General features: G+C 39.0%; 1 long non-coding RNA gene across 1 annotated transcript in view; it reads right to left on the bottom strand.

Moving 5' to 3' along the window:
• LOC148126841 (uncharacterized) overlaps positions 1-16,472 on the bottom strand; it is a 37,990-nt gene extending 21,518 nt beyond the window's left edge. The window contains exon 1 of the long non-coding RNA XR_015741628.1: positions 16,353-16,472. This is a non-coding gene — a long non-coding RNA (uncharacterized LOC148126841). The remainder of the gene's footprint in view (positions 1-16,352) is intronic.
• Positions 16,473-16,736: the final 264 nt, after the last annotated feature.

Raw genomic sequence — 16,736 nt, forward strand, 5'->3', positions numbered from 1 at the left:
TGGGGAGGGAAAGAGTGCTGGATGTGTGAATGTAGGTTGTGGGAAATTAGGAACACTAACAGGAACCAGAGGTGCCAAACTGAGCCATCTTCCTGCCTTCAAGGATGCCCACTATCCCTGGGAAAGGAATTTACAGTGGTGCTTGAGGCACCAGGTTATCAAAATATTAGAACAGAACCTGATTGGACTACTCACACAGTGGGAAGGGTTTGGGACATTGGGGATTGCCTTCAATATATGATTTTCACATGGTTTTTCTTCAGAGTTTGCCTCGCTTGTGCTGCACCCTGCACCTCTAGTAAAAGTACCTTTTCTCTAACATCTATGGAGTCAAGGGTCGTTCTTTCCTAGGGAGCAGGCAGTGGCCAGTCTGACAATTCATGTAACATAAGCAAGAGATGTGCCCTCCTTTGCATCATCAGCACTCCACTTATCCTGAAAATACACATCAAAGAAAGATAGCATAGATATTATTTTTAAAATTCCCCTTTTTATGACCCTGCAATCCCTTAATTCAGGCGACTGGATGGCACTGAGCATTTACTGGCCGGATGCCCTACTGCCACGCATAAGTGTTACTATCTAGGGAAAATCAGGTGCCAGAAATCATTTATTGTATTAATATTTCTAAGTGCATGCACTCTATATTTCACATGGCAAAATGAAGACTGCCTGAATATTCTTCTGAGGAGCCTCAAAAATCATGTCAACAAATTTTGGTGATTTAGCTCTAAGAAAAGTAGTATTCTTACAAATTGTTTTTCAGCAGAAAAGGTTATTGCATAAACTTTCATTTCTGACCTTCCCCTCAAATCACCCATCCTCCCCCATTAAAACAACAGTCACAGTTCTGCCTTGTGTACTTCAGTCTGCAGAAAATAACAAATAAAATTGTTCCAGAAAAGTCATTCTAAAAACCTAGGGCCCTGACAGCTACAGTTTCCCTACCCCACAAAAACAAAAATCTACTACTGTCACACGTGATTTAAAAAGCTTCCTAATATAGTTCCATCTCTAGCATTAAGAAGGTCTGAAGATCCTCCTTACAAATGCTAATAGTATCCTTAAGAAAGAATAGTAAGCAGAACTAGGATATGTTACGTAAATACAGCTCACAGAAAATTAATACCATTTATCAAAAATGGTTTTATCAGGAAGCCCAAATCTCATTACAATGAGATTCATTTTTATTTTTATCATAGCAGCTGCACTTTCCCTGAGAATTATCGCGTGAGAATTATGACTGTTAGATATCAGGAAACATTCCATTACCTTTGTGGGGGTGACTTGTAAAATAATTGAGGCGACAAGGATCAACCTAGTAACATTTTAAAGTTGTATGGATTCAGGAATAATCCATCACCACATGAAAAGCCCAGGAGGAGAAGTCTGTCTGTTTTAAACTGTTTTAGAGTATAGCAGGAGCAACCAGACCCATCTTCCTTGGCCTCTGTTGCTGATCACACTTTAGCAAACAAATGGACCCTGCTATCTATGGTGCCATATGAAGCAAGGAGTTCCTAGCTCTGGCTGCTCTGAACTACAACCTTGTAAAGATTTAAAGTTTCTGCACACTGATCCGGAAAAGGCATACTGGCATAGTGGGTGTTGATTTCTGAGTAAACACAGTTAAGCTATGGCTGTAAATAACTTTATTCCCTCTAAACAACCTAGTTTGTAATTCTGTCCTCCTGCACAGGCAATGCAGATACTGTATCTTACTAGGCAAAACAGGTCTCAGATGTGCAAATGTAAAGTCACTGTGCTTTGATTTAGCACCATTCAGATATCCATGGCCAAGTATTGTTGCACTTTTTTTTTATTCCAAGAGTAAGCTAGAAATCTGTTTTTATACAAGGGGAAACTTATCCCAAGAACAATAATGGAGGTGTGGATTGTAGGAGAGTGGTTAATAGCCCCAAACAAGGAAATTAGTATACCGCAGCTTGTATCACCTGTGAATTGACAGACTTTGTTACTGAATTGCATATATTTTCCCTTACATCTATTTCAAGTTTGGTAAACTTGAATGTATTCATGCTGGCTAATGCCCCATTCTGAACTGGATATGGCACTTTGCTTTCTATTTTTGTCTTGTCAAATCATTTTTGTTTTGGTGGGTGAAATCTGAGGCAGTTTGGAAGTTGAGCTATTGTATGTATTTCATCTCCTTGCATTAAACTCTTTACAGATCTTGTTCTGATCATTGTCAAAACAAGCAAAACTTTGTTAAAACAAATGTCAGTTTTATTTTTAATTGGAAGAGAGAAAGTATTGTTTAATTAGTAGCAAGGAAGAAACAAGGCAAAGAATGGAAAGTACCATGGAGATCATCGAGTATAGTCCCTGTCCGATGCAGAGCAGAGGTGGTATTCAGCAGGTTCTGACCAGTTCTGGAAAACCAGTAGCGGAAATTTAGAGTAATTCAGAGAACTGGCAAATCCCACCTCTGACTGGAGATTTTACAATATCCTTCCCCTGCCACACCCACCAAGCCACGCCCACAGAACTGGTAGTAAAAAAAAATGAATTCCACCACTGCACCAGACTATTACTTTAAGTTAACTCCACCCTTCTAGGTTTTGAAAGTTGCTGTTAATATTCAGTCCTTCAGTCTTTTTAATGCTGACTTCAAAAAAAAAGGTCTCAGTCTATGAAATGGACAGATGAGGCACAAGACCTTAAAGAAGCATTCATCAATTTCATAGGCTGGAGAGGGGCCGGAGGGGAAGTAAGAGAGAGATTTGGTGAAAAGAGATTGGAAAGGAGCAGCATCTCTCTTTGCCTGTCTTTAATTATGATGAATTAAACAATTTGCAGGAAATGGTGCCAAGCAGGGGGAACCCAGGGGTGCAGTAAATATTTTCCCCCACTTAACATACTTAACAGGTAGAATTAAAATTCCAAAAAATATCTGGAACGGTTCACAAACCAGACATTTCTTGAATGAGTTTCTTCTGTGAAAGCTCCAAGCCTGAGGCAAGACTCCCGCCCTGTTGTTCACCAGAGTTTGTGGTGCTGGCTGTGGATTGACCTAGTCCTCTTACCTCCTTGTAATAGCAGCCAATCTCCAGGTATCACCTCTGTTCTCCTGTCTGTATTCTATTTGCTCCTTTCCTCCTATACCCCCTCCCAATTCTGTGTTAGCACTAGTGTTTGTAAGCTAAGGGCTTGGGTGTGGTGAGGATACCTCTGGACATCTTTGAAAACTCCAGGTATGGCTCCATTATCCCTTGTAACAACATGCTTGTGGGTGGATGTTTGAAGGCATGAGAGAAGTGGACAGGGAGGGAGCTTGGAGCATTTCTCCTGCCTGGCTGCAGCTGCTTTGCCAACTTCACACCCTCACACACAGAAGAAAATATGCATGTCTTAACCCCTGCAGAAATAGGGAACAGACACGCCAAGTATAATATCAACCTTGGTTTACAGATCATCGTAAAGTGCCATTAGTTGTCTGTTTCTCTTAAGGCTCTCTTGGCAATCAGCGAATGATACGATCTGCATTTCATTTTTATTTCCTACCTTTCGGTTCTTGGGTAGCAATTTTGTAGCTTGTCTGACCCTTCACCCCTGTTCCAATAAGTTTCTCCTTTTCTTCTCTCTCCTGCACCAAAAAGCCCCTCTTCCTTTATTTCTTGAGATGAGAACATGACCAGAGAGATAAGAAGAGGTCAAGAAACACAGTACCTGGCTGTCAACCAAATCTGTAAGCCTTAATGAAATGGGGGTGGGGCGGGTGAGGAAAGGGGAAAATAATGGACCATAAAGAAAAAGGGACAAGAAGGATAGAAAATGAAGCAATGAGTTGCAAAAAAAGATACATCTCAGTTCACAAAACAAGCCAATAGGCACAAAACAAGCTCTATTTCCAGAATTTGTTCAGCACCGCTCTCCTGCATGCTCACATTGAGAAGCTGGTCTTTTAACCAGAGTTGTATCATCAGAAAGAATTCCCACCAAAGTGGTACCTATTAATCTACTCGCATTTGCATGTTTTCAGACCGCTAGGTGATCAGGAGCTGGGGCAAGGAATGGGAGTTCACTCTGTTGCACAGCGCTTGGGTCTAAAACCCAGACTGTCAGCTTTTCAGCTGACCAGCTCGGCATCTTTAACAATTCTTATTCCTCATCATTTCTACATAACATCATTTGGTATTTGAAGCAGAACTGAAAAGAGTTCCAAGGTTTATATCAGAGAAAAAAAACATTATCATGGGATATCGCTTCATGAATGGATCATGGATTCTGCTTCTCTCTCTTAGCCAGATGAATAATAGTTGATGAGGGCAGATCAGTTCAGCAGGCCAATGCACACAGTTCCTGGCACATGGTGGATTATAATGCAAGCATCCCTTCACATGGCTACTGCTCTGTACTTTACTACACTGTTCTAGAGCACCGCTCCTGAACCTTGGCAACTTTAAGGTGTGTATATCAATTCCCAGAACTGAACATGCTGCTTAGAGTATTCTGGGAGTTGAATTCAACATATCTTAAAGTTGCCAAGGTTGAGAAATACTGCTCTGGAGCAATATATATATATAGTGCATTTGAGCTACACTGAGGTCTAGAAAACATGACACACAAGATTTTATAGTAGGAGAATATTTGTAGCTCAGGGTTGAAATGAGCAGTCTGCAAGAAAACAGCCAAGCTCAGAGAGTACCAAGGACCCAACACTTTATAGTAGCCTTCCATATTGTTTTAATTTCCAGATATGATAATCCTGCTTTCTATCCTCTAATTTTCCCACAACCACAACCCAATAGGTAGGGTAGACTAACACAGAGATGGTATTCAGCAGATTCTGGCCAGTTCTGGAGAACTGGTAGCGGAAATTTTGAGTAGTTGGGAGAACTGGGAAATACCACCTCTGACTGGCCCCACCCCCATCTATTCTCTGCCTCCCAAGTACCAGCTGAGTCTTCTTTTGTTGCCCTACACAGGAGAAAGGAGCTGGAAAGCAGGTTAGTGGGGTGGGGAGGGAGTGGGATTTTGCAGTAACCTTCCCCCAGGAGTGAGTTGGAATGGAAATTTTACAGTATCCTTCCCCTGGAGTGAGTGAGAATGAAGATTTTACAGTATCTTTCCCCTGCCATGCTTACCAAGCCATGCCCACTAAGCCACACCCACAGAACCAGTAGTAAAAAAAAAAAATCCTATCACTGGACTAACAGAATAACTTGCCCCAACTCACCAGTAGAATGTTGCATTAGAATTGATAGTCATTGCAGCCTATTGGAAATGAAAGGTATTCTGTTAGAGAAAGTAGCATTAAGTTTTGTTTAATATCCCTGCCTTGTGTTCTTTAAACTAGGGAAGGTTGATCAATGAGAGACAAGCATTTTTGGTGGTGGGTCCATAGGTTATAGAGTCCCCTTGGGTTTCTTCAAAACGAGTGACTATATTGCATTATGCCTTTTATATTTGATTTTAGATAGATTTGGATATTGAAATAGTGTTGCTCTTTTAGTTGCTATCTCTTTTTTAATTTTTTTGAATTATTGTATTACTCTGAACCACTTGGGAAAGTTTTGATTTGAACCAACAGACTGGATGCTGCCTTACAATAGATCAGGTTACCAGCTCTGATCTACAACAACTGGCAGAGATTTTCCAAAATTTTACACAGAAGTCTTTCCTGCCATTTTCTACCAGGTATCTTTCACTAAAGATACAAGAGAGTGGGCCGGAGACTTGTATCCAAAGCATATTCCTACCACCCCTCAGTTAATAAAAATAAATAAAAACATGAATAAATATTGTACAGTAAATATATTTCAATGAATATTGTATCAGGTAGCCAGCTGATCTTCAAAAGCTAAGCAAAATCAGATCTGTTAATATTTGGAAGGGAGACCATCTGTAAATTAGTCTGTAAATGAGAGTAGGAATTTGAAAAGGCAAAAACAAAGCACTTACGTGCTACAGGAAACTTCACAGATTTCTCCATTAAGTCACCAGGAATTGAGCTCAGCTCAAAGGAAACTTGGCTTATATAAATATTGCCAGTAAAGAGCTAATAAAGATATAGTCAGAATTAGAGATATAAGAAGGGAGAGCAGATATAGAAAAAGCCCCCGTCTTCTAAGCTTATGACTGGGACGACATCAGTGCAATCACACATGCTCAAGAACCCATGCCTTGCTCAGCGGGTTAATGTGACAATCCATTTCTGACAGCGTGTCAATACAAAGCACTTTAAAAGTGCATGAAAAATTGACGCAAAGTAACAGGCAATTTCTCTGCTCTGCTGGTTTAGATGGAAGTGGGGTCCAACGAGGCTGGAGTTTCTCAGCAAACTCAGTTCACCCGTCAGTGCCTAGTGCTTGCCATCTGAGACAACTGTCGTGAACAAGGGCTCTCACGCTAGGTAATGACGATCCCAGAAGGGACAAAAAAGAGGGTCAAATCAAATTTTAAAGGAAAAAAGACAAAAGGCAATAAACCGAGTGGAATAAATGCAACATTTTTTTTAAAAAAAAAAGGGATAGAGAACACACTCCTACTACATTAACTGGATGCATGTTGATGTTCTGGAGAGAAAAGAATCACAGAATTGGAAAAGGCCATTTCAACTACCAAATCAAACTTTCTGCTCAGTGCAAGAACTCAAATTAAAGCATAGCCACATTCAGCAAGGAAGAGGGCATCATTTCTCTGGCTAATGGCTTCTATCTTTCAGCTATTTGAAGAATCCAATCTACCCTCCTTAGTAATTTTTTCCCAAGATTAATCCTACCCAACCCCTTCAACAATAAGAAAATAATTCCTCCTAGAGTTGCTCATATCCTAATTTCTGTATCGGTGTAAACCCTCAAGGCAAACTTGTGCTGGAAAAAGGCAGGGTCAGAATTGTAAATCATACCCGAAGTGTTGCAGGCAATCTTGCTGGCAGTTTAATAAACTGAAATAGTAACAGTGTCTCTTATTATCAGTAAACAAAAATATTCTACTCACTCTTAAGACTAACAAATAACAAAAGAACCTGGAGGAAAAACAAAGGAAGAAACAAACCCCCTAACATTCATTCGTTTATATAAAGGATGAATTCCTTGATTTCAAAAGGTCTAATAGAACAGGTTTTTGTTTGTACATTATTAATTGCCCAAGAATTCTGTTGACATGAATTTGGCAGATTTCCCTGTTCTTGGTGCCATTGGAGAAAAAGTACAATTTCAGCGAAAGAATAGCACAGATGGTGGCAGCATCCCAAACAGCATTTTGCCAGATGATCTTATTCCATGAACAGGAATACATATGGAAGGAAGTGGTCTCTAAGATATTCTGGTCACTCTTTGTTATGCTACAAGGCCTGGTATTATAATTTCAATCTTTATCATAGGCTTACTTACAAATTTTCTTCATTACACTTGGGGAGAAAATATGTTGTTTGGAGAAACTATATGTACATCTATAGCAAATGAAGAGTAAAGTCAAAATCATTTTTTTTAGAATTTGATCTCTCAGCAGATGAGGCAACTGCAGAACATCAAACCAGAGGAGACCCCCTCTATGAAACAAGGGGGTGTCATTCATATGGCACATAAATATTTTCTGGCTTAACTTCTGGTGGAGATAGAACAAATGGATTGTTTAGTATAGAGGAAAAAGCAATAACAAATTAGTCTGTTCTCTATTAAGTTTTATCAGAAGCTTAAGACTGAATATGCTGAAAATATTCAAATCCCTTTCAGGATGAAGATGCAGTCAATCCCTGATACAGAAGATCACCAAATTTTGTTTGCTCATTTCCCAGTTGTTTTGCCAACATATTAAAATCAGGCTGACTTAGAAAAAGGTATCCTCTTATTTTTATTTTATTCATTTATTTTTATTTATTTGATTTGTCAATCGCTTACAAGATAATAGGTATAAGCAGTGGTGGGATTCAGCCAGTTCGCACCACTTCGGGAGAACCAGTTGTTAAGTTTCTGAGCAATTTGGTGAACTGGTTGTTGGAAGAAATCATTAGGGCAGAAAACCGGTTGTTAAATTATTTGAATCCCACCTCTGGGTATAGGTATAAACATACTTATGAATACATGAAATGGATATATGTGTGTGTGTGTGTGTGTGTGTGTGTAAAATAAAAAGAAACAATAAGACAGGGATGGTAGGCACATTGGTGCGCTTATGCACAAACCAAATTGGACAAAGGTGTGACTTAGCAAAAGAGCATAATGACCAATAATCAAACTATCAATATAGAACCACCATATTTGGAAGTCATCTGTTCATGAACATCCTGTATTACAGATAAAAGGAGGGGACAGACATCTATGGGCTCTGCTTACAGATGTCCAAGAGAGCTTAGGCAACTGTCATGTGCAATTTCAACATACAATACTTGGTTTAAGATTATTTCTCATTGACTGCTGCTGTAACTAATTCAATAATTCATTAACTTGGTGGTGTTTCAACTGCTTAATTTTTAGTGATATTAAGTTGTTTCTTATAAATTGATGTGATTTGGATATGTTGGTGGCAGAATGATCAATTGCTGTGAATTGGGTTCTAGACGGAATGAACAACTGGCCTGATCCAGCAGGACTCTCTTGAACTCAGTGAGACACAACATCAATCAGTACATAACAGTACATAACAGAGGAAAACATTTCAGTTAAGGAGGAAAAAGAAATCTCTTTCAAGTTTTCTTCCTTATTATGTCAAGAACATTGGCAGATTTTGTTCATTTTAAGATTTATTTACTGTTTTGAGGTGAGTTTCCTGTTGGTTCAGGAAAAATAAGTTTCTGAAGCAAAGAAATTTAACAGTGAAGATCCTGGTTCCAGAGCTGCCAATTTTCACATCTCCAACCATGAACTAAGGAGACAGCTTCCCACCTGTCCCAACATAGACCTTCCTCTAAAAAAGTATAGCAGAGCAGGCCTGACAATAAGGAACAAGTTTATTCCATTAGGCAAGATTAAGGAGTCTCTTCATATAGACCATTTTGTGGCAAAACTCCTTATCATTTATTGGAAATAAATATATATAAATCTCTCAGCAGCTGCCTCAAAGCAAGATAATTGGTCAGAGAAGGAGACTATTACAGAGACCAAAGAGGGAAACAACAATAACAACATTGTTATAGAAAACCTCTGCAGTAATGCTGTTGTTCAGGTCTTGGAGGGACAAGACTCAAAAAATTAGTTCAATCTCCACCTGATTTAGAGAATAGGCTGATATATGTTTCTATACAAACCTTTTGGAACTATGGAAGAGAAAGAGGCTGGGGACTGAGGGAGAAGCAATTTGGAAGAAAAAGAAAGGACTGGGGTCTCCTTTTTGTTATTGGATCTCCCCTCCTTACTTCATCTATATCAGGGATGTCAAACTCAAGGCTGGATCCAGCCCACAGGGTACTTAGATCTGGGCCATGGGGTCATCCTGGAAACAGCAAAGGACCAGCCCGCAGTGCTTCTGCCAGAGAAAATGGGCTCCGGAGCTTCATTTTTGGCTGCCAGGACTTCCTGCAACCCACTGCCAATGAAAATGGAGTTCGGGAGCCCGTTTTCGCTGGTAAAGCACATGGGCCACCACAGATTCCTCCAACAGGAGTGACATTGAGCTGGCCATGCCCATCCTGGCCACACACACGCACCCCAAGGTCAAACACAACCCTAATGCACCCTTCAATGAATTCGAGTTTGTCACCCCTGATATATATATATAATAAGATAAGAACAGGCATTTCGTTTCAAGCATTAATACTGCCCTTATCTCAGATATGATAATGTTGCATGTTTGCAAAGAGCACTCAGAACCCCAGTCCAGTTTATCCTGATTTACAAAATGATATCAACAATTTCATAGCCTCTCTGGAAGGCAAAGCCACAATGTTGGTGAAGCTTGTTCAAACAGACCCTCTTCTAAGTCAGCTAGAAGAAGTCACACTCTCCAACTATTTTCTGCCACATTAAATCCTTATGGGAATTAATAATCCAATATGCACATGTTTGAGTCCTTGGGGAATCTTCTTTGGTTATACCCTATCATCATCTAGCAGTGAATTTCTGTGAATTTCCCACAATTATTAACCAAAAGTTTTGATCTCAAGTTTCCAGTTTGTACAGGTAAGAGAGAAAGAGGCTCTAATTAGAAATCCAGTCACCCATGTACAACATCGGTTTGCCACTAATGCCAACAAGAAAAATTGTATTCTACCAGGATTGTTCAATAATTCATTTTCCTTCCCTCCACCCCAGATACAGATATAGATATAGATGATAAAGTGCGTGGGAGAGATTTTAAACCTAAGAAAAAAAATGCAAGCTTACTCTTTCATCTTTAGTTGTTTATGAGAGAACAAGAAGATAGAACACAACATGCTATATCAGAGGCTGTTCCCCAAAAATATAAATCACCAAGGTATCCCAAGGGAAACCAAGGACCAGTAAATGCTGACAAAGTGCATCAAAAATGACATTTGTACAACAAGTATAGCAGCACTTACATTTTCCTCACACCTTCAAACTAAATTCTGGATGTGTTGTGGAACTGGAACACGTACAAAACAGGAGCTTATATTTGTAGGAGAAATGGAGGTAAAAGCAGGGTGAGGAGAGAGAATGGTAACTAGTTCGATGGGTCGATCTAAGTCATTTTATTCATTACCCCCCCCCCCCCAAAAGAGGAAAGAATGTTTGGATACTGCAAGATGGTTGGAAAGCTTTGAAATTCTATAGTTTCTGAGCATGAAGGCTTCCAAAGCCAACCTATCCATTTCTTCATTAGTCTCCAATTGTGAACCTCAAGAATTAAATTTATTGATATTAGACATAAGAAGGCAAAGTAATTTCCTGCATTCTCTGCCTAGGGTTACCACATACAACTATGCCATGCTTTGGATTTTGAGGAGAAATGTTGATCTGGAACATGCTCACAAAGCACCTGTCACTATTCTTCCTGAAAGCAGCTGCATTCTTTTCCTGAGATGCAGGTGCAGCTAGGAAATGATGCAGCTACCTTCATGAGTTAGAGTCAGTTGATCCATGACATCCCCATCTACAGGTAGTGTCAGGTGGTGCTCCATTCAAAATCCAAGAAAGACACTCTTAGATTCCATTAATATAGAGAAAAGAACTTTTACTGGAATTCAAGTGGTAGCATCAAAGTAATTCTAGATCTGAGGAATTACGCGTGAAAAACACATATATAAAGTGATGGCAATGTTCCCACCCACCATAGTTCAAACTGTCCATCCGATCAAAGATGTGCATAATGTCATGTGGGCCATCTTCAGGTAGTGATGCAGACATCTGGCCGTTGACCTTGGTCTATTTTGATAAAGACCTGCAGTTACGCAGTAAGCAAGCAAGTTGTTAGGAATGTAACTCACCTAACAGTTGGGTTGGAAAATATATAAACCAGGATAGACATTTTAATACTGTCTCTTTAAGGGAATGCTAAAATTGTAATTGGGTGTGGTTCCTCAAACAACCATAAGATGGAGCTAGAAATCTGGGTTGTTCTGTTCTGTTGTTGCCGAGAGTGTTGCTGTTCCTACATTTCCCTATTGACTGTTACTGATCATTGTTATTCTTGGATTTGATGTGAGTCTTTTACTGAACTGTTTTTGATACTGGACCTTGTTATTGGATTATCCCTGGACTGAAAACTGACTGCTATAACCATGTATGACTTGGACTGTTTGTTGGACTTTGCTTAACCATTTACTGGAAGTAAAACCTACATTTTACTATTCAGTGTAGCTGTGTGCTGTGTGTGTGTTATTCAACATTACTCTCACTACATCTCCCTGTGTGCACTTATTCTCCTAATGGGGAATTACCTCAACACTGGTTATGGGCTCAGACCATACCAGACTCAGATAACTGAGAGTTAGTGTGAATACACAGTACCATATACAGTTAGCTGTTTACTGTTTAATTGTAGGTTACTGTCCTGGTAAAGATGGCACAATACCCATCAACAAATCTATCACTGATAACCTGGTTGGATGGAACAAACTATGTTTCCTAGTCTATGAAGTGCAGTCTACTTCTGCATAGAGAAGGGTTATGGAATGCAGTTCAGGATCCACCGCATGTAAATGCTTGGGATCCAGATGATGAGGATGATGCCAAGAAGCTTGCTGACTTTAAATGGAACAACGAACAAGCTCTTTGTATAATTGGGCTAACACTGAGTGACCAACAGCTAGTCCATATTCATGGAGAAGAGTCTGCTGCTAGGTGTTGGGAGAATTTGAAGAGGATTTATGTTCGTGACAGTGTAGGTGCACACATACATCTTACACGTAAACTGTTTAGAGCGTGTCTTCTGAAAGGTGGAGATATGTTAGCTCATTTAAACTTCATGAAAAGAACTTTTCAAGAGCTACATGAAAAGGAACTGATATTTTCAGAGCTGCATCAAGTTTACATCATTCTTTCCTCATTGGATGAAAGTTATGCTGATTACGTATCTTCACTGGAAGTCCTGCCCAGAGATAAACTGACATTGACTGACATTACCAGAAGATTGTTAGAAGAAGCAAGAATATGACTGGATAGGGACCAACTAAGGAAGAAACAACCACAAGAAGAGGATGTGTCTTCAACTGCCTATACTGTTAGGAAATGTTTTTCTTGTGGGGCTAGGGGACATATAGCTAGATTCTGCAAGAAGGCAAAATGACAGAATACTGGTAATCACCAGAAGGCTAAGAAGAATGTTAGTTTAGCTATGTCTAGCAAATCAACTGTAAACCATGATTTGTGGGTAGTTGATAGTGGAGCATCGCAGTGCATTACAAGAAATAAAGAGAGGTTTGTAAAGATGTCCATGAGTAAGCAACATGTGTTGTTGACAAATGGATGGAAGATGAAAGCATCTGGTGAAGGTACTGCATATTGTTCTTGTATAAATGAGCATTTAACTATGTTATATGTACCTAAACTGAAATTTAATTTGCTATCAGTAAGGGCTTTAGTTAATCTTGGTTATGTAGTAACCTTTAGGGGAGATAACTGTATAATAGAGAAAGAGGGTGAAAGTGTTACTACTTTAGAGAATGATTTATATGTGATACATGATGACCAGTTGCAGATGGCTAACTCAGTTTATAACGATGTTAAGCCACATGACGAATGTATACATTTACTGCATAGACGTCTGGGGCTCATTAATTTCAAAATGTTGAAACAAACTGTTGAATTTTCAGAGGGAGTAAAATCAAAACCCTGTAGCAAGTATTTAAACTGTAATGCCTGTAGCCAGGAGAAAGGCAAGGTTACTCCAGCAAACAAACTGAACGGTTTTAAGACCATTTGTTTTTGCTGACATAATTGATCCTAAAAAACCCAGTTTGGGATGTACCTGCTATGTTTTGAGTATAATGGACCATTACTCATAGTACGGTTTCTGCTATCTCATGAAAAACAAAACAGAAACATTCCAACATTTCTTTAACTGGCTAAGATTTGCTGAGAGAAAAATGAGGAGTAAAGTAATTACTTTAGTTACTGATAACGGGACTGAGTTTATTAACAAGAGATTCCAAACTATGCTGAAATTGGCTGGTATCGCGCATAAACGTTCTGCACTTACAGACCACAACATAACTCATTTGTAGAACGAAGAGGGCAAACATTACAAGCTATGGCTCGTATGTGTGTGTGTTATTCAACATTACTCTCACTACATCGCCCTGTGTGTACTCATTCTCCTAACAGGGAATTACCTCAACACAAGTAAGCATAAACAATAAAGTTTTTTCCCCAAGTTATACAGCTCTAAAACCTCCAGCACGTTTCCCACACCCACAAAGCCCAACTATTTCTCCCCTCCCCTGTTACTATGGCAGCCAAAAGATGTAAGAGAAAGGAAAGGAATCTTGAAAGCTGACAGGTAGTCCTCGACTTACAGCAGTTCATCTAGTGACCAAAGTTACAACAGCACTGAAAAAAAATGACTTATGACCATTATTCACCCTCATGAACATAAGACCATCCCCATGGTCATGTGATCAAAATTCAGACCCCCCACCTCTGGCAATTGACCCATATTTATGATGGTTGCAGTCTCCTGGGGACATGTGATCATATTTTGGTGACCTTCTGATGAGCAAAGTAAATGGGGAAGCCAGATTCGCTTAACAACCATGTTACTAATTTAACAGCTGCAGTGATTCGCTTAACAACTGTGGCAAGAAAGGTCACAGAATAGGGCAAAAACTCACTTAAGTCTCACTTAACAAATGTCTCATTTAGCAACATAAATTTTGGGCTCAGTTGTAACTGTCAGTCAAGACTATCTATACACCAAAAATCCAAAGTCCTGCATAGCCCTATTATCAGTAATATTCATTGAAAAGGCCAATGCCACAGTTCATACCTATCATGCTGTAATGAAAATCAACTTATTTTATTTGTTTGTTTATTAAACTTATATGCCGCCCATTTTGCCTAGAGGCAGCTCTAGGTGGCTTACATATTAGCTTTTGACTGAACATCATACTTTGTGTATTCAAGCTTCCCAGAAAGTACCACACTTTCTTAAAAGCGGAAACTCACAAAAACCTTTGGCAGGTTTTTAGGGATATTCCACTGGTAGCAAGACAGCTTTAATTTATATCATATTCCAGTTTTGCCAGTGATAATATTTCCAGTCTACTTCCACATTTCATTCCCTGGAATAATATCTTTAAGGTATTTTTCATGTGGTCCTCCCAATTACTCGCTACTAGGAACAATAATCCACCAGTTTTCCAGGTTTTAGATAGCAAGATATGTGTCTAAATTACATGTAAACCAAGGTGAAAAGGACAGATACAGGCCAGTTTGTTAAATCCATAGGTCTATTTGGCTTAAGGATAGATACATGTAGTCCCCATTTAGCAATTGCCCTGTTTAGTGACAGTTCAGAGTTACAACAGGGATGAAAAAGTAACTATGAGAAATCCTCATATTTATGACTTTCTCAGATCTATAAAGCAAAGGAAAGCTGAAGTAAAATCATAAGCACAGTTGCATTTTTTCTTTGTGACCACTTTGCTTAACAACCAATTGTAGTCACTAAATGATGACTACCTATACACTATCAAGGAAAGACCATAATCAACCATAGGAATCAATAAACAACCTTCTTCTGACCAATGGATCCATCCAAGGATGGTTTCTGTAACTTCTGAGCCATGATGGTACAGTGGTTAGAGTGTAGTACTGCAGGCTACTTCTACTGACTTCTGGCTGCCTGCAATTTGGCAGTTCAAATTTCACCAGACTCAAGGTTGATTCAGCCTTCCATCCTTTCAAGATGGATAAAATGAGGACCCAGATTGTTGGGGGCAATATGCTCACTCTGTAAACTGCTTAGTGAGGGCTGTAAAGCACTGTGGAGTGGTATATAAGTCTAAGTGCTATTGCTATTGTTATTCTATAAAGTGTTCTATAAGGCAAAAGAAGAAAAACAGAAAAATAGGTGTTATTTTAAAAAAAAATAGATAAGCTGAGGCCTTTACCAAATACTTACCTGACTATATTCAAAGCTCTAACTTTTAAATATGCTCCAGCCCTCCAAATGTCTAGGAAAGGGAAGAATTCCAATTACTGCAGGAATGGGACCCTGGTGTAGAACTAGATGGACCTGCTCCAAAACTCTAGAATTCACGCCTCTCATCAGCATCCCAACATCACAAATCTGGTGCTGCTTCTTCATGAAACACATATGGCTTTTTGATTCACACTAGAGCTGGTTGGGAAAGTAGGGGAAAAAAATCCCCTGGAGGAATCTAACTTTTAAAAACTTAAGAAAACATCAACATTTTGACAAAGTATCAAAATATTTCTATTAGCACCAAAAATATTCTACTTTCTATCTTAAAAAAAGTATATTTTGACAAATTTGTTCAAAGAATGTGTAAAGGCAAACAGTATGTGCCTTTTGGTTGCGTATCAGTTTAGAATAGTTATGTATTAGAAGAATATCTACCATTAACCCCCAGTTTAAGAAACCTATGAATCACCTTATGTTTCTAATATTGACACTGTTACGTATCACAGAAGAGAGGGTGTAATGTATGTATTAATCAGTTAGTGTACATCAATGGATTTAAGTAATATGTATATGAATACAAATCCTCATGCAGCCATGTGTAATTCAATCTCAGCTCCCTAACTCTACTACATAAAACAGTATTTACTATCTAAAACAGTGCATCCATTTTAACACCTCTATTGTTACCAGATTATGCATAAAACAAGAATTTAAAACAGAATGTTGCGTTGTAACCTGCTTAAAAAGGAAGGTTCTGCTTCAGAATTTCAGTCTTTTCCCCCAAATGGAACACTTTGTACTTTCTTAAATGCAAAGCATTTTGCTTGCCATTTACCTTTACATACTTATTTTATCTTTTCCAACTATCCCCCAAATATCTTTTCCTCTCATATTTTTCTACTGAATAAGTTTCCAAAGCATGAAAATCTCACTCTTGTCAGTGGCTCAGTTCTGCTTTACCAAAGAAGCAATTTCAAAAGCATGAAGCTTTGTTTTGCCTCAGTAGAAGAACAGCCCCTCCCTTTGACCTATTTCCAAACCACTTCAGATTTTGCAGCTAGGTTGATATAAGATGCTGAGCTAATCACAAACAATAGGTTAATACCAGTTAACTACAAGCAACATGCTTTACACAGGCAGAGGATATGGGAAAAGTACAAAGGTAATTTCATATAGAGAGATATTGGCTAAAGGATCAACGTGAAGGATGGGTCAAGGTTGCATTGAAC

The sequence above is a fragment of the Pseudonaja textilis genome, chromosome 2 (genome assembly GCF_049901715.1).
Source record: "Pseudonaja textilis isolate UNSWEBS1 chromosome 2, rPseTex1.2, whole genome shotgun sequence".
NCBI lineage: Eukaryota > Metazoa > Chordata > Lepidosauria > Squamata > Elapidae > Pseudonaja > Pseudonaja textilis.